Raw genomic sequence first — 18,330 nt, forward strand, 5'->3', positions numbered from 1 at the left:
TGGAAACATAAATTTTATGGGCTGCGTGTGTTTAAACCCTGTATTATTATTCCCATTCTACTCTCTCCATTTTCGAATGGCGATTGAAATTGCCACCTAAATATGTTCTTAAGCTGCTCAGAGGGCTTTGAAAATAGTGACCCAGAGGTTGAATACCATCAGCAACCAGGAATACATTGCCTTTTCATTACAAGAAGCATTTATGAAAGCAGACAAGGGAAGCAGAACCGGAGATCAGCAAGGAGGCTCTGTGATCTGCGAATAATAACACTCTTTTGTCCACCAGAGTTTGAAAAATCTTCAGCGGTGCCCCAGATCTCATGCTCTGGGTACAGAGTTAAAAATAAAGCAGTTTCTGGGTGAGTCGAATAGCCATGCCTTGTTCACACACATTTTATGAGGGATCCAAATGACCTCTCTATCTTTGAATAATCAGCCTCTTTTCTCAACAACCACCCCCTGTTTTCGCTCACCAAAGAAAAATGCAACATTTTAAAGGAGCAGATCTATAGTAGAATCTCCACAGGTGATTCCTGTTCCGATCACTGTTTTTCATTTTTTTTTAAAAAAAAGTCTCCTCCTGCTGGTTTCAATCCAATTAATTGCTTCCTCTTTCCACAACTGCTACACTTTCCCCCTTCTAATTTGCTGTTTCCTGATGTGTGTGTTTTTAATTATTCTGGCTGAAAAGAGGGAAGGGCAGATTTTGAACTTTTTTTAAGTACAGAAAACCAGGACTGGACCATAGAATCATATAAGCAGGAGTCTTTTAATTTCGTGACTGCTGTCGCCATCTGCAGTGATCATGGAACCCATGTCATCTGCACGTTATACACGTTATACATCAGATGTCAAAGAGATAAACAACTACCTGACATTCAGAAGACATCTTAAGGCAGCCCTGTTGAGGGAAGTTTTTAATATTTAACGCTGTACTGTTTTTAACACTTGATTGGGAGCCGCCCAGAGTGGCTGGGGAAACTCAGCCAAATGGGCGGGGTATAAATAATAAATTATTATTATTATTATTATTATTATTATTATTATTATTCAGAGCTTATAACCCACCTACTCTCAGCAGCAGCCAGACACTGGAGACACCTGTCAGGAGTAAACTTGGACCAATGGTATCAAATTGTATGGGAAACGACCTTACTAGAAAAGCTAACCAATAAACTGAAACTGACATGGGGACAAATAAAAGAGGACCCCAGTATGGCTCCCCTTTCTCACATACACAGCCCAACAAGAAGAATCCACTGATAGCATATGAATCAATCTGGCTTGCCTGACCCAATAAGTCCTCTCCCACCTCACAAATGCAGACAAACACCACTGCAGCCAACCACAGTCAGCCAACAACACCCTGCCCTACAATACCTCTCGCTACCAAGGAAATGCAATAAACTAATAGAAATAGAACCGACCCCAAATGCTGACCCCAAACCCCACATGTACATTATATAAACACCCCACCCCACCTCTCCTTTCCCCTAACCTTATATTGTACTCAACACTAATGCCTCACAACAAATGTAACTGATTTGTAAGAGACTGTACAACCCGAAAAAAAGAGACAAGGTTGGGTTTACTTTCATAAACCAAGAAAATCTTTAAATAAAACAAAGAAAGAAAGGAATAGAATAACTGGTTGTGTAGTTCTTCATGTTCCAGACTATAGCTGCAAAGTCAGTAGAGCCTGAGACTCAGGTTTTTGGGTTTGAGCCCCACATCGGGGGCATTACAGGGGATTAGACTAGCTAGCCCTGGTGGCCCTTCCTAGCCCTACAATTCTATGATTCTAATATGTCAGGCTGTGACAAATACGGTTCTATAAAATGTGAGAATTTTTTTGGCATTCCACATGGCGGCAGCAAAGCCCAGAGTAATGGGACTGCAGCAACTGCAAGCAGAAAGGAGAGAGAGAGAGAGAGAGAGAGAGAGACAGGGAGAATAAAAAAATGGGAAACTAGAAAATGTTTGTGCAATCATGACATTCCAACCCAACCAACAGCATGATGTCTGACATAAAGGTCCCAGGTTATTGCTGATTTTTTTAAAAAATTGTAAACTGCCTGGAACAGATATATGAAGGATGATATAAAATGCCTAAAAAAAGAAGCTCAAAGACATTTTGATCTAAGTAATGGGCTTTTAAAAGAGACCTTGGGAGTGCCAACATATGGAAATGGTATATGGGCACTGGTGATTTCATTTTGAGGAAGGCTTTTGAGCTAAGAGAGGTTTTTCAGTTCTTATTGAATTGTTTCAATTGCCGGAAGGAAGCTGTGTTGCTTTTAATGGCCTCTTCTGTTATTTCCCCCTTTTTCCTGCTGTTTGGCATGGTTTGCTATGTATTAATTGTATCCGTGTCTTGTCTTTTGTGCCCACTCATCTCCCCCTTGAAGATGGGGAATGATGATCAGGGCCTCAGTTGTTGGTTGCAGGACAGAAATAGGTATATATAATTATTGTGCCTTATTTGTCTAAAGATACAAAAGCCCAGCAAACAACACTTAAGATGGGTAGATTGAACTAATTGATATATCCTGAATCAATATAAGGTGATCTCCACAATCATCAATGGCATGGACAGCGACATTTCACGATGTGCAGGGAAATGGGGAACAAAATGGGGCTTGCAACACAATGTTGCAGTGTGGAGCGATTAAGTTCAGGGCTCTAGCAAGGGAGCCATTCCCTCTTTCCCTCTGTTTTCCCTCAGCAGTTATGCCCACTGATCATGCTGCTCAGTCCTCATTCCAGTGTGGTATTTATTTATTTTTGGCTGGGGGTGTGGCCCCCTTAGGTCTCTCTCAATTTTTTTTTATTTCTTCAAACTTTGGGGTTCTCTGCTTTCTAAGTAAACAGGTGAAATAAAAGATTTAAGGTCATATCTATCTATCTATCTATCTATCTATCTATCTATCTATCTATCTATATCTATCATCATCTAAATGTTCATAAATGTACCAACCAAACACATACATAGATGTGTGGACCACATGTCTGAAGCAGCACAGGAGGACCGCCCTGAAACCATTTTCACTCCCAAACTGACCAAATGTTTTCTCTACAAGGAGGGAGGAGGCGGGGGAGCCTTTCCATTGTCTTTTTGTTCACAAATCCTGTCTTAAGGGTATGTCTGTGTATGAATAGGGTGAGCCTGTGATCAGGCTCAGGAACTAAGTATTTATCATTATAAAAGACTGGCCAGGTTCCCCAGGGTATCCAATCAAGTGAGCATTAACAGTTAACCTGCCAGACAGGAAGTAAACAATGCACTCAGATTTCTGTAGTAGACCGCCCTTTCTGTGATGTAGGTATGATGTGTCTGGGGGGTAGTCTTGGACTCCAGGGCTGGCAATTTAAAATGTCTATATAAGAGCGGGCACACCTTTGTTCTGGGTCCTCCTCCTTTCCTGTCTGCGAGGGGAGCACCCTGTTGCAACAGTTCAATAAAGATCAGGCTTACTAGCTGCTTTGCTTCTCAATAATTCTCTGGTTAGCCTCTGTCATTTTCTCTGACCAATGGAGAACCTAACTTCAAGGAAAGTTCCATTGAATGTATAGAGGCTTACTTCTGAGCAAGATCTGTAGGATCGGGCTGTAAGTTCAAAAGTGTGACAGCAGAAATGGCTTAAAAGTATGGAAAAAAGGATGCATCAAAAGTCGAGGTATCATCCCTGCCCCCTTGGAACGACTCAAAAAGTCCTTCACACTGGAAGAGAGCAATTTCAGATCAAGATAATTGCAGGTTAAATGCAAGATATTTACCAGCTGGAGTTTGGCATCTGCCAGGTTTATAAAAATGACATGCACATCTTGTTAATTATGTGCAACTAAAAGAGCAAATTAGTGGAGGCCCTGGGGCTTGCAATGTCTTCCCAGCGTAGCGCTCTTGATGTTGAATGAGGCTGCCCACACTGCGATTTAGATCTGGATTCACATTTAGTCACGCAGAATCTGCCTGGCTTGTCATCTGTGCCATATTGCTGGCTTCTTTGCACCGTAGAAGGAGCCAGCTCCAAAGAACAGTCGCTGATGCCCTCCCTCCAACAACTCAGGCTTCCAGAGGAGAGGGAGAAGAGAAGGAGATGCTAAATGACAGTAGAGAGCAAAAAATCACACCATTCAAGTGGGAGTTGTTCTTTATCAGCAAGAACGTGATCTGCACCGACTTGGCAGAGTATCAGGCCGCTAGGTCTTGCCCCGTGGATCAGTTGCTGAGACTGAAAGTCCCTGTTTCCCCCAAGCAATTGGAGACTGTGCCTACTCGTACCTACGGGACCGCCTCTCCCGGTATGCCCCACGGAGGACCTTAAGGTCCATAAATAGCAACACCTTAGTGGTCCCGGGCCCTAAGGAAGTTAGATTAGCCTCAACCAGAGCCAGGGCCTTTTCAGCATTGGCTCCGGCCTGGTGGAACGCTCTGTCTCATGTGACCAGGGCCCTGCGGGATCTGATTTCTTTCCGCAGGGCCTGTAAGACAGAGTTGTTCCACTTGGCCTTTGGCTTAGAATAAGTTTGATTCCCTCCCTCTCTTTCTTTTTCCTTTCTCTTCCTGTGAAGAGGCTGCATCCTAATGTTTTAATGTTGTATTTTAATCTTGTTTTTTAAATTGTATTTTAATCAACTTGTTTTTATTATTGGTTATTAGCCGCCCTGAGCCCGGTCTTGGCTGGGGAGGGCAGGGTATAAATAAAAATTATTATTATTATCATCATCATCATCATCACATGAAGCCAACCTCTACTCTGCGCTGTTCATGCCTCTTTTGGTTCTGGGAGACCAGAGGGAAGGGGAGCTTGTGGCAGCAAGAGGGAGAGACACCCACAAATCTTTAAAAAGAATCTTAAGGAACCTTTAAAAAACAAACAAACCTAGACTTGGAGGAATACTGAGGAGAGAGAAATCCTGAAGAAATACTTCTAGGGTCGGACAAATCTGTCAATTTTGGTTTCTCCCACTTTCTCCTGTTCCCAGTCTTAAATTTAGATCTCCACATTTCCACAGCAATTAGCTGTTTCTTACAAAAAAATCCTCTGGAAGATTCTTCCCAGGAGATGTCAAGGCAATAAACAACTATTTTACTTTTAAAAGATAACTGAAGGCGGCCCTGTTTAGGGATGTTTTTAATGTCTGATGCTGTATTGTTTTTAATATTCAGTTGGAAACTGCCCAGATTGGCTGGGGAAACCCAGCCAGATGGGCGGGGTATAAATAAAAAAATATTATTATTATTATTATTATTATTATTATTATTATTATTATTTCTCATTTCATGTGTTTCTCCTAATCTACACATTTTCCCTAATACACGTATTCTGAAAGCAATTCCCCCCGATAACAATGCATTTTTGGACGTTATTTTCACCAATGTATGCAGCTCCATGCACACTTTTGCCTGGTGTATGCATTTTTGCACACATTGCTTGGGGAAGGGCATTTCAAAATTCAGGGATGTGTGAATGTTGAAGGATTTCGGTATTCTTGTGTTGATTTGAGAAGTGTGAATTAGGTAGTTTCTCATTAAAATGCAAAGAAAAATCAAAATTCTTCTCCATCCCTTTAAGAGGAAACAACCCCACTCATCTCATTACGGAGGTCTGCCTCTGAACGCCAAAATCTGGGGACAAAAACACCCCCACCAGAGACTTGTTGCCTTCATGTGCTGCTTGTGAGCACCCAAAAGCAGCTCCTAATCCCAACCCCATTCATCACCTGCCTTTTTGTGGCATTATTTTCCCCTGAAGAAAATGGGGGAATATCGATGTACTGTAATAAAGAAATTAAAAGGCTCAAGAACTGAAACCTGCTGTCCTTGTTTGTTTCAAATCACCTCATCTCTGTTTCCCCCTCTTTAACTGTTAATTGTTTGCACCAGGAACTCAGTTCCAGTTTCCTGGAAAATCAGAGATGTTTGTAGTTTTAACATCTGACAAATGTTTAAAAACAGTGCAGGCCCACAGACCCAATAAAAACCCTGCCCAGTGTATAATTTTCTTGCCAAACCAGAAAATCACATCTCAGCTCCCTGCCTCCCAAAGTCCTTTGAGCTAAATTGTCCACCCAAACGAATAATTACCATGACAGAAATAGGATTTTTTTTTGGAGGGGGGGGAATGCTTTAAATATGTTGCAGTGACACACTGGATCATGCCGCTGCCACCCCCGACACGAGTAGGTGGCCTTATCCCTGTCCTCAATATCGTTGCTGGGAGGGGGGAGCTGTCAAGAGTCTCTGACCAAATTTCTTATGCAGGAAAAGCAGCACCTTAGCATTCGGATTGATGCTTTTGAATTCTGGTGCTGGAGGAGACTCTTGAGAGTCCCATGGACTGCAAAAAGATCAAACCTCTCCATTCTGAAGGAAATCAGCCCTGAGTGCTCACTGGAAGGACAGATCCTGAAGCTGAGACTCCAATACTTTGGCCACCTCATGAGAAGAGAAGACTCCCTGGAAAAGACCCTGATGTTGGGAAAGATGGAGGGCACAAGGAGAAGGGGACGACAGAGGACAGGATGGTTGGACAGTGTTCTTGAAGCTACCAGCATGAGTTTGACCAAACTGCGGGAGGCAGTGGAAGACAGGAGTGCCTGGCGTGCTCTGGTCCATGGGGTCACGAAGAGTCGGACACGACTAAACAACTAAACAACAACAAGCATTCAGATTGCTTTGCGCTCTCGAATTGAACAGGAGCATGTATTACAGGGTGTCTTTTACCAGAGTGTTCCCCTCCACCCCCTGTGTAAGGAGAGGGAACTACAAACTATTTTTCATCTTTGCAGCTTGTTTAAAAATCCATGGGGGGGGGGCGGACACAAATGTCCACCCACACAGAGTTAGTCTCTCGGTGTCGCCACTTGGCATTGTGGGGTGAACAGCCAGAGGAGCTGACAGCAGTGTGGCCTAGTGGTTAGAGCACTGGACTAGGGAGACCAGGGTTCAAATTCCCCACTAAGTCATGAGGCTTGCTGGATGAGTCTCTCTGCTTCTCTCTCTCCACCGAACCTACCTCACAGGATTGTTGTGAGGTTAAAATGCCGGGCGGGGGGGGGGAGAACATAAATAAATACTGATTGGTTAAAAGAACAAAGATCATGTTTTAAAGGCCTGTCTAAACCATGTCTTTTCAAAGGATGTCTAATGGAAACAAGGGATGGTCTTTGAGCCATCACTTGCATCAAAGAAGCATACTTGCGTGTCGAGGTCCCCAGGTCCACCCCAATAACTCACACATCACACAGAATTTTTTGTTTAAGATTTTTGGCATAATTTTGGCCACAACTTTATTAAAATACAAATTTGTGAGTGGTTGCATAGGCATTGTTTGCGACTATCTGCCCCCACCATGGGGGACAGACTGACATTCCACACGATGCGAAAGTCAGAATAGGGGAATACACTTGGGGTAGCGACGGAGCAGGGAACCTGCCCTCACCCCAAATGCAACCAGGAGCTCATTGCTATGGCCCGAGGCCCCTTGACAGAGTGGACAAGCAATAGTTAGCCCCCAATTCCTTTAATGGAATCCCTTGCAGCAGCAGCATTAGAGGGGCAGGCACAGCCAATCCATGCCCCTCAACCAACCAAACCATAAACCAATGCCTAACCGCGAACCTTACAAGTTGTGACGATTTGCTACGCAGTAGGCAAAAACCAAATGGCTCCAGCCAATCGGCCAGATGGACAAAATTCCTACCGGGCCCCTGCCCCAAGAGCAGACGACCCCATGACAGGCATAGCAAGGTCAAACAACCCTATTCTAGGGAGGGAGGGACGGGCAATCCGATGCACGGGTGAAAAGAGGAAGCCCTAGCCTCGTGCAAGAAGTTTTAGCATTTCTGGCTGTCAATCAACAAATGGCAACATTAACTTCTTCCCAACAACAAGGGAAGCCCCAATCGCATCAGTGGCCAACGATCAATTAGCCCGCCCCCCAACTTTGGAGTGTCCTGGCGGCCCCCACCGCAACATGTGCTCTTCATGAAGGAGAACACGCTTTATGCCAGTACAGTACAGAACAGCTAATGCCAGTAATGTTTTGAGGGGCAGAAAGGATCCAGCATGGATCCAGCTTTACCAAAAGTCCTGAGGTAAAGATAAAGAGCCTAAAGAACAGGGGTCTTTAAAGTTTACATCTCTATGTAAATTATATGTATGTTTACATGTTTGTAAACCATATGTAAAATCATAATTTTATAACACCTCTGCTTTGGAACTCCCTGCCTATTGAGATCAAGCAGGCACCTTCACTGTACAGTTTTTGGGGCCTGCTAAAAATATTCTTGTTTAGACAAGCCTTATCCAGATGCTTAGAAAGTTGAGGTAATTTTAATTTTAGTATTTTAATATGTTTTAAAGCAGGGTAGTAAGAGCATTCTTTATTTTCTTGCCTTATCTTTCTGTAAACCGCCTTGAGTGTATGTGTGTGTGTGTGTATGACAATCAAGAAGTGTATAAATGTTATGGAATAAATATACAATTATAAATATGTACACGTTGACACCTGCAAATCATATGCAAACCTGTGCCCTGTGTGTGTGTGATGTATTTCCTTGTCTTTGGCCATGTATAAGCTTGCACAATATTGCGACATTTTGCTTGGCCTAATGTAAAGATATTGCTGTAAAATGGAGCTGTTTATATTGACGAAGTAGAGCCCCACTCCCGAGTTCCTAGGTGGCTTCCCAAACTCTTTGTGGCACAACTTGTGGGCCTTTCAATACGAAATAAGCAAAAGCTTAGGAAACTTCATTTGCCCTGGCATTAAGATATCAAAGAGCGGAAGAGTGCATCCGTGTCAGTTTGATCCCTCCAAAGATGATGTTCCTGTGGTGAGACGCCTTTTATCTTGCTCAGCAAATTACATAACGGTCAAATTGTACAGATATTCCCCATTCACTGTGTTTCTAATGGCTGCTGGTTAAAAGCAAGGCATATAAATTTTACCTGCTCTCTGACGTAGGTCCATGATATTCTGCTGCTATTCAGATAACGGGACTTAAAGATTTAGATAGAAAAGGGAGACTGGTATGCATATCTGCAGTGTAAGCCTATATGGGTCTACTCAGAAATAAGTCCCATTGAGGTCAACGAGGTTTATTCTCAGATATTTGTGAGCACCAGGAGTGGAAACCTCTGGCCTGCAGACTTGATATGGCCCCCTCAGGCCTTCTTATATGGCCCCCAGTACCGTCAACAGGCCATGCCTCATTCCTGAGCCACAATCCGCACCGACTCTGTTCTGAGATGCTTTCCCCCCTGACTGGAACTGTGACAATGCCCCTTGCCTGACCGGGTGGGGGATAGAGATGGGGGTGTGTGTTTGTGTGTAGAAACTAGCCTGCTGTACAAAGGTAACATTCACATTCAGCGTTCCTCCCATTTCTGCCTCTGGCCCCACCCGTGCCTGGTCTGCTCTCAGCAGTGAGCCAGCAATAAATCACAATGAGTAAGTGAAGTTAACTCTTCAGTAGGAGAAGCAGGGTCTGCCCAGGAGTGGCAGGCTAAAGAGCACAGCAACTCTGCTCAGTAGGTCTTGCCCCTATAAGGCATTTGGGGAGACTGACGCGACCTGCCTTCCCACAGCTGCCTAAGCCTCCTCTTCTCCTGCGTCTTTCCCTTTTTTTAAATAGAATATTTATTGAAGTTTTCAAAAAATTTAAAGAAAAACAAAACACAAAAAGAAAAAAAGAACAAAAATCAAACATAACTTTCAGTGACATATTTCCTTGACTTCCCCACATCTCTCCTTCTTGTATTCCAATTCAATTTTTAATTCAACAAGTTCCTATCCCCAAATTTTACCTTATTATATTTAAATCCTTTTAACCAATTTTAACATAAACCTCAATCTTTATACATCAAAACTTATTCTTAATACCTTTTTCTAAAGTCAACCCCAATTCCATTTCACGATTTCCCCATTTTAGTCTAGAATAGCAAAACAAATTATTTACAAGAAAAAACAAAATATATTTGTACCGCCTTTGGATACCCAAAACCCCACTCCCCGCTTTTCCCGGTTTCAATCTCCAACCGATGTCCATCAATCCACCTGGTATCAGCCTGCGTCTTTCCCAAGCAATATGAGACTGTGCTGACGTACCCGTCTCTGCACCGCCCTCTTCATACCTCTTCTGGTGCTGGAAGACCAGGGAGGAAGGGAGCTTTGTTGGAGGGGGATTTCCAGCTGGTGGCAGAGAACAGAGTGACTCCAGGAGACATAGGTGTAAAAACCCAAACTAAAACTAAGACTTTATTACTAAACAATAAACACAAACTCTGGTGGGTGTTATTCCTGCAGGCAGGCTACAAAACTCAGCTTTTTTCCTTTATAGCAACGGCCAGCTGCAGCCAATTAATCCCAGAAACTTCTTAAAGGTATACACACATGTTTCTATGCCGAATGTCCTCTAACACCCCCTCTCATTCAAACAGAAACAGAAACAACAATACTTTAAACATATACAGAACATATTTACACATCATGCACAACAATTCCTAATTTTGCCACTAGTTGTGCATGTTTCTCAAAAGTTAGCGCTTTTGTAAATATATCAGCCACATTTTGCATACTCTCACAATACTTTAGCATTATCAGGTTTTGCTTCACATTTTCAGCCACATTTTGAAATTTAATTTCTAAATGTTTGGATTTGTTTCTAAACTGCTCAGACCCAGCCAAAGTTATTACGGCTTGATTGTCTTCCCATATTTGAACTGCATAATCACATTGTATATCTAAATCCTTGAGGATCTGAACATAAAATTTTATTTCATTACACAACTCTGATAAAGCACAGTATTCAGCCACGATACCTTGCTTTCTGGACTTCCAACCTATCAAGGAATCCCCAAATTGAAATACCATTCCACAAATTGATTTTCTATCAGACAGGTTGGCCCAATCGCTGTCAACGTAACACTGCAATTTTGTAGACCCTGAAGATGGTAATCTCAAACAATAATCAAGTGTTTGCTTTAAATACCGGAAAATACGTTTTAAACCTTTCCAGGCATTTTCTGTGGGACAGCTTACTAGTCTGCTCAGTATTCCAACTGCATAACTCAAATCTGGTCTACTCCACAATGAAATGTATAGTAAACTTCCAACTATTGAATGGTACATTTCAGGATTTACAGGTTCTGTGCATTCTCTTTCATCCTTGAAAAAACCTATTTCCATTGGGGTTTTTACTCCCTTGCAGTTTTGCATATTGTTTCTTTCAAGTAACTCAGTTATTTTGTCTTTTTGACTCAACAAAAAACTTCCATCGTTTGTTCTTTAAATTTCTAGACCGAGATAATTTTTTACTGGACCCAAATCTCTTACTTTAAATTCCTTTCTTAGTTGTTCTGCAAACTTTTCCACTTGCTTGTCACTTTTTGTAGAGTAAAGGAAATCATCAACATAAGACAAGCATAATTCTTGTTTATCACCCTTTCCTTTAGTGTACAAGCAGTTATCAGCTAAGGTTCTTTTAAAGCCAAGATTTTTTAAAGCATTATCAAGACACTCGTTCCAATCAATTTCTAGCTGACTGTTTGAGCCCATAAATTGCTTTGTTCAGCCTATATACAGAATTCTGTTCTCCTGCTTCAAAACCGGGCGCTTGATTCATAAAAATTTCTTCTTGCAGATTTGCGTTAAGATAAGCTGTCTCAATATCAAAATGGTTTACCTTAAACCCACGTTGTGCTGCAAGAGCTAGCAATAAGTGTACACTTTCACTCCTTGCAGTAGGAGAAAGGGTTTCATCAAAGCTTTCACCTTTTCTTTGAGTAAAGCCTCGTGCTACCAGCCTAGCTTTGTACTTAACACCACCATCTGCCAAATGTTTTATTTTATACACCCATCTACAGCCCACTGTCTTTTTTCCTTCTGGCAATGGCTCAATGGTAAACACATTGTATTCTGCTAAAGATTTCATTTCTGCTTTCATTGCATTTTCCCACATTACTATTTCCTGGTGTGGTAACTTTAAAACCTCCTCATAATCACAAGGTTCTTTCTTCACAGCAACAGTTTTAACTTCTTGTATAGTAAACCTTTCTGGAGGTACCCCCTTATTGCTTCTTTGTGATCTTCTAACTTGAACACTCTCCCCCTCTGAACTATCTTCCCCTTCTGATTCATCTTGCTCAGGAGAAATTGGTTCAGTTTTAGGAGATTGTGTACTGGGACCCTCATCCCCTGAGTCCTCACCACTATCACTTTTAGAACTCTCTTTAATTTGTGGCTTTTCTTCCTCAGATTTCACAAATTTATCTCTATCATCAGAAGATAACACAACTTCTGAATTCCCATGTAAATGAGCCCAACCATCTTGCTCGCAAAACTCTGCATGTCTTGATATCACAACTCTGCCACGCCCTAGTGCAAAACGATACCCCTTTGACCAACTTTGATAGCCAACAAACCTAAGTCTCTTTGCCTTGAGTTCTCCTTTCCTTCTCTGTCCTTTTGGGATGTGAACCCAAGCCCAGCAACCAAAAGTTTTAACATGGTCTAAAAAGGGTTTTTTTCCATAAAGCAAAAAATGAGGGGTATTGTTTATGGTAGAATGAAACAATCTGTTCTGTACGTAGTTAGCACACAGAATTCCTTCCCCCCAAAACTTCCTGGATAAACCAGAATCACATAGCATAGAATCTAGCATTGTTTGCAAAGACCTTATCTTGCGTTCTGCAACTGAATTCTCTTCAGGCGAAAACGGACACGATTTACGGTGACTAATACCACGCTTTTTCAACCAGACCTGGAGGGCTTCAGACATGAACTCGCCTCCACGGTCACTCTCCAATTGGGTAACTTTGTAGGGAAACTGCCTTTCTATATAGTTGACCCAATTCTTAATCAGTTGACCAGTTTCACTTTTGTGTTTTAACAAGTATACCCAAGTATGCCGGCTATAATCATCCACAAGAACAAAAAAAAAAAACTTTGCTCCTCCTTCAGACTCTGCAAATGGCCCACAAAGGTCTGAATGTACTAAAGCAAATGGCCTCTTGCTAATTCTAGTATTTTCAGGATAAGGCCCTCGCTTACTTTTAGACTCCTTGCAGGTATTGCAGTCTAGAAAAACTGAGCATTTTTTCATTTTAATTCCCTTACTTAATTCTGGCATTTTTGCAATACTGCGGAAATTGGCATGCCCCAAATGACGATGCCACAGATGCTGGCACTCATCATGCAAGGCTCTATTACAGGCTTTAACACATGCCCCAGACTCACTTACTAGCTGGTCTTTCAAAACAAACAAACCATTTTTTACTAACGCTGTAACCACTTTTCAAGCTTTCTCTATGTTACAGCCTGAACCAGAGAAGGTTACTTTAAATCCCTGCTTAACAAGACTTGTAACTGAAAGCAAATTATTTTCTAAACTTGGTACACATAAAACATTGGTAAACTTGGTACTTAAACAGTTGATATTCACACTACCCTTTCCAGCTGACTCATGCACTGTTCCATCAGCTAGTACTACATTTACAGATTTACAAGGCTGCTTTTCTACAAGGGTTTGTGCAGACTTATCAAAAATGTTTGTCGCTGCTGAGTCTAAAATCCAGTCTTGTCCAACGTCGTGATTGGTGCCTCGAACTGCTGCAGAAACATACTGGACTCGACTCTTCCTGTCTCCTCGCTTCCCAGCAAACGCAGGCTGCCCTTTTCTTGTGTTTTCTCCCACAGACACAGTGCACTGACGTACTAAATGCTTGGTTGACCCACAACAATAGCATCTTCTGACTGTGAAAGCTGCTTCCTCTCTGTGGTCTACAACCTCTTTAGGTTGCTGCTCCTCATCAGTTGCATATCTTTTACTGGACTGCCTCCCATTTCTGGAGTTACGGTGAGGGGTTGTGGCCTTCCTCTCATGGCGTCTTTCCTCCTCATCAAGCAAACGCCCAGTTAAGAAATGCATTGTTAATTGGCTTTCTGGAATTGCCTCCAGAGTCATCACTAAATTGTCCCATGACTCAGGAAGTGAAGACAGCACAATATAAACCTTTCTCTGTTCAGAAAAATGTTCCCCAAGTTCATTTAACTGTGAAAATAAATCACGCATTCTTTGAAGGTGTGTTGAAACACATTCACCCTCACTTAGTCTGGCTCAGTACAGAGCTCTCATTAGAGTAATTTTGCTGCCAGTAGTGTCTCTAATATGTATTGCTCTCAGTGCTTGCCAAATCTCACTTGCTGTTTCAAGGTCTCGCACATGAGAGAACTGAGACTTTTCTAAACTCAAAATTAAATTGGCATAGGCTTTGTCCTCGAGCCTTTGGTCTGCTTCATCTACTTCTTCATCCTCCTCTTTTACAGGAGGGTTAACAATAACAGCCCAACATTGTTCTTTCTTTAAAAACGCCTGCATCTGTAAACTCCATGACATATAATTGGACTCTCCCAGTTTCTCTACTGGAAAATAGGAAGCTCCCCCTTGAGCTCCAGCTCCAAGTCCAGCCATGGCTCCACCCAGCTTTCAGCTTTCCACTCAGTCCTTACTCACACGTGGCTTGAAGAAATGTTCGGCTCCTGGTCTCAAACAGACACTCCCTGCCGACGCCTTCACACAGCCAGCTGCATGAGAAATGCTGAGTTGCTTCCAGTCTCTGGGTTCTTTTCATGCTCTGTCTCTGCCCACTCAGGACTGGGGACTGGGGACTGGGGACTGGGCCCATAACCTGTTGGAGGGGGATTTCCAGCCGGTGGCAGAGGGCAGAGTGACTTCAGGAGACATAGGTGTAAAAACCCAAACTAAAACGAAGACTTTATTACTAAACAATAAACACAAACTCTGGTGGATGTTATTCCTGCAGGCAGGCTACAAAACTCAGCTTTTTTCCTTTATAGCAATGGCCAGCTGCAGCCAATTAATCCCAGAAACTTCTTAAAGGTATACACACATGTTTCTGTGCCAAATGTCCTCTAACAAGCTTGTCACCAGCCTGGCTCATCTCTGTCTCTTAACCTCCCTCCTCTCCACAGCCTCCACTGTGAAATGCAGAATTTCTCCCCTCTCTGTTCTGAAGGCTGCACTCCACCTTGGGGAGCTTCCAGAGGCCACACGCTAGGGGTGGGCAGGGTCAGAGGAATGCAGGAATCTCAACTAAAGCATCCATGATAGATGGCCACCCAGCCTCTGCTTAGAAACCTCCAAGGAGGTTGGACTCCCTTCTCTTGGATCTCACTCAGTAGTTCCCTATGCTTTTTGAAATCAGCTTGATTTCATGCAGTCCAGAGTGCGTGCCTTGCTTTGTGCTAGATCTAGAGCTATGACTAATGGAGGAGCTGTTAGCAATTTCGTTCTCTCATTGCTGGATCATGTGATCCTTATTTACATTCCACACTTCTGGAAGTGTGAGAACGGAAACTCGGACACAGAACTTCTGCTCTTTGATGTCTGTGTGAGCTGCTCCTCGCACTGTTGTTATATTCTTGATTATGATTTGTTTTGTTTTGTTTTGATTTGATGTACAGTCATACCTGAGGTTACAGATGTTTCAGGTTGCGTTTTTTTGGGTTACGGACCTGCCGAAACCCGGAAGTACCCGAATGGGTTACTTCCGGGTTTTGGGGATCGCACATGCGCAGAAGCGCTAAATTGTGCTTTGCACATGCGCAGAAGCGCCCAATCGCAACCCGCGTGTGCGCAGACGCGCCACTGCGGGTTGCGAATGTGCATCCACTGTACAGCAATAAATAGCGATGCTACATACTTCCAACAGCTCAGCTTTCATTTTCTCTGCTGTTTGCATGCTCATCTGAGCAGATATGAGTCGCTGAGATACAGGACTGCTGACGAATGCTTCATTAGTGTCCTGTTACCAGAGGGGGAGGCCTCCATAGGAGCAACATCTCCTGGGAGTGTTAATGCTGCGAGCCCCTCCAACCTGTTGTACATATGTGTAAATAAAACCATGTATCCAAGAGACAACACAGTCCCTGCTGACCTTCATTCCAAGGAAACCAAACTCTGGGTAAAGCACTTGAAGCCCATGGAGTCTTCCACTGCTTGGAAACGGGCTGGTGCGTTACAATACAAACTAGCCGCCTATCAAAAGGATTATGAAACAAACCTAAGCTGCACTGGCCATCAAACCCAATAAAAATTGTATAGGACTGTATTTGACTGTACTGGTTACAGTCTGACATCTGGTATCGTTTTTATATGTGGCAGACACTGGGTTTAATTATCTTACCAAGTTTACTAACATCATGTTTATTATTTATCGCTATCTAAAGGCAAAGGTAAAGGACCCCTGACAGTTAAGTCCAGTCGCAGATGACTCTGGGGTTGCAGAGCTTATCTTGCTTTATAGGCCGAGGGAGCGAGCGTTTGTCCGCAGACAGTTTTTCTGGGTCATGTGGCCAGCATGACTAAGCTGCTTCTGGCGCAACAGAACACCGAAACCAGAGCAGCGCATGGAAATGTCATTTACCTTCCTGCTGGAGCAGTACCTATTTATCTACTTGCACTGGTGTGCTTTCGAACTGCTAGGTTGGCAGGAGCTGGGACCAAGCAACGGGAGGTCACCCCATCACAGGGATTCAAACCGCCAACCTTCTGATCAGCAAGTCCAAGAGCCTCAGTGGTTTAGACCACAGTACTACCCGTGTTCTTATTGCTATTTGCAGCATTAAATTGCTCTTCGCAGATATTTGGTAACTTGCTTGTGATTTTAGGTTTGACCCCAGCCTGTTGTTTCAGAATCGTCTTGTCTGTTGAGGTATAATTCCTTTTTGGCCAAAATCATACAATCATAGAGTTGGAAGGGACTCCAAGGTTCATCTAGTCCAACCCCCATGCAATACAGGAAACTCAGCTAAAGCACCAGGTTCTGGGTATGCTCAGTGCCCCCTAGAATCTCTCACACAGCTTGGAAAAGAGGGGTATGTGCAACAGTGGGAAATTAAATGGGGGCTGGATCCAGCAGCCTCGACTGCTGGGTCAGATAAAAATTAAGATGGCTGCAGATGGCAGAGGTGGGGTGAGGTGTGTGTGTGTTGGCCCTGCCAAGCACTGGGGTCTTATCTGCCCAAGCGATGCCAGATGCCGATGCCGATTTCTGATGCTTTTTCATCCATCCTGGGTTGAATTTCAATTTAGCAGATGTTCCAGTTTCCCAGAAGATGGAAATATCGCTTGTGAAACAGGCTTTTGAAAGTATAAGTGAATCCCAGGTATGCATATGAATAAGCGTTGATGGGATGTGGGGTGTGTGTGATTTTTTTTTAATGTTGTACCCCCCCCCGAAGCCATTTGCATTTTCTTTGTCTGAAGGAAAACAGCTTCTGTTATTGCTTTTCATTGAACTGTGATGTCAAGTAGAAATAAAAACAATAACAGCACCTTTTCCCACAGCATTAAATTGTTAACTTCACAGCGCAGCTTCTTTCAAAGTGGCTGCCGTCATGCTCTTAAGTGCTGTATGTTACGCTGCAGAGCATTTTTCTCCGTTCAAAAGCGGCTGTGGGATGTAAAAACAGCTGTGGAAGGAGGGAGGTGGGTAAAATAGTCTCCTTCTCTGCTCCTACCCACCACCACCCCAAAATGAAAGCTTATATAAGTGACATTTAACAACTCTACGTAAGCAAGCAAACCTGATTGCTGACATTCAGGTATTAGTGTAGGAGGATAGAAAGCTCAAAGAGGACTGCAAAGTTCAAAAAAAATGCAAAGCACAAACTTCTTGATGCTGTTGGGAATAGGTGCATTTCTCCTTATTGCAATTCGACAGTAGGAGGAGAAACCCTTTGAAGGAGCATATTACAATATAATTGTTCAATTATTGAAGGACATGCTTAAATGTTACATTGCAAATGGGCCTCTCGGAATGTCTAGCTTGGGCAGATAGAGATAAGGAACAAGGATTTCTTGTAATACCAGGATGAGGGAGGTTGCAGGAAGGATGGAGAGAAGACCAAGACCTTATATGGTAATAGGAACGTGATAAGTTTCGATTTCCCAGAAATCAGGTGACTTACAAGAGATCAGGTGGTATTCTATTTTGCAAATCTATATAAAGGGGCGCACCCTGACTACTGTGTACAGGTTGCGTACTGATCGCCCTGTGCCTTTGTTCTGCATATGCACTTCAAATAAAAAATCCTGTTAATAACCTGCAAGAGCGTTTTGCCGCTTTGTGTGAATCTGTGCTTCAGGGACCCAAATAGCAGATATGTGTGGTCCTTCACCTTCATCTCCCTTCACCTTTCAATTCTGACTCTAACTAAGGATAAAGATCCATATAGTAAAGCCATGGTTTTCCCAGTAGTGATGTATGGAAGTGAGAGCTGGACCATAAAGAAGGCTGAT

General features: G+C 42.9%; 1 long non-coding RNA gene across 1 annotated transcript; it reads left to right on the forward strand.

The window, feature by feature from the left end:
- The first annotated feature begins 10,824 nt into the window (after nucleotides 1–10,824).
- Nucleotides 10,825–14,087, forward strand: LOC310761802. Its single transcript, XR_014547720.1, has 2 exons — nucleotides 10,825–11,552; nucleotides 12,069–14,087. It is a non-coding gene; the product is annotated as an uncharacterized lncRNA (long non-coding RNA).
- The last annotated feature ends 4,243 nt before the right edge of the window (nucleotides 14,088–18,330 follow it).

This window comes from Podarcis filfolensis (assembly GCF_964270895.1).
Source record: "Podarcis filfolensis genome assembly, chromosome: 4".
NCBI lineage: Eukaryota > Metazoa > Chordata > Lepidosauria > Squamata > Lacertidae > Podarcis > Podarcis filfolensis.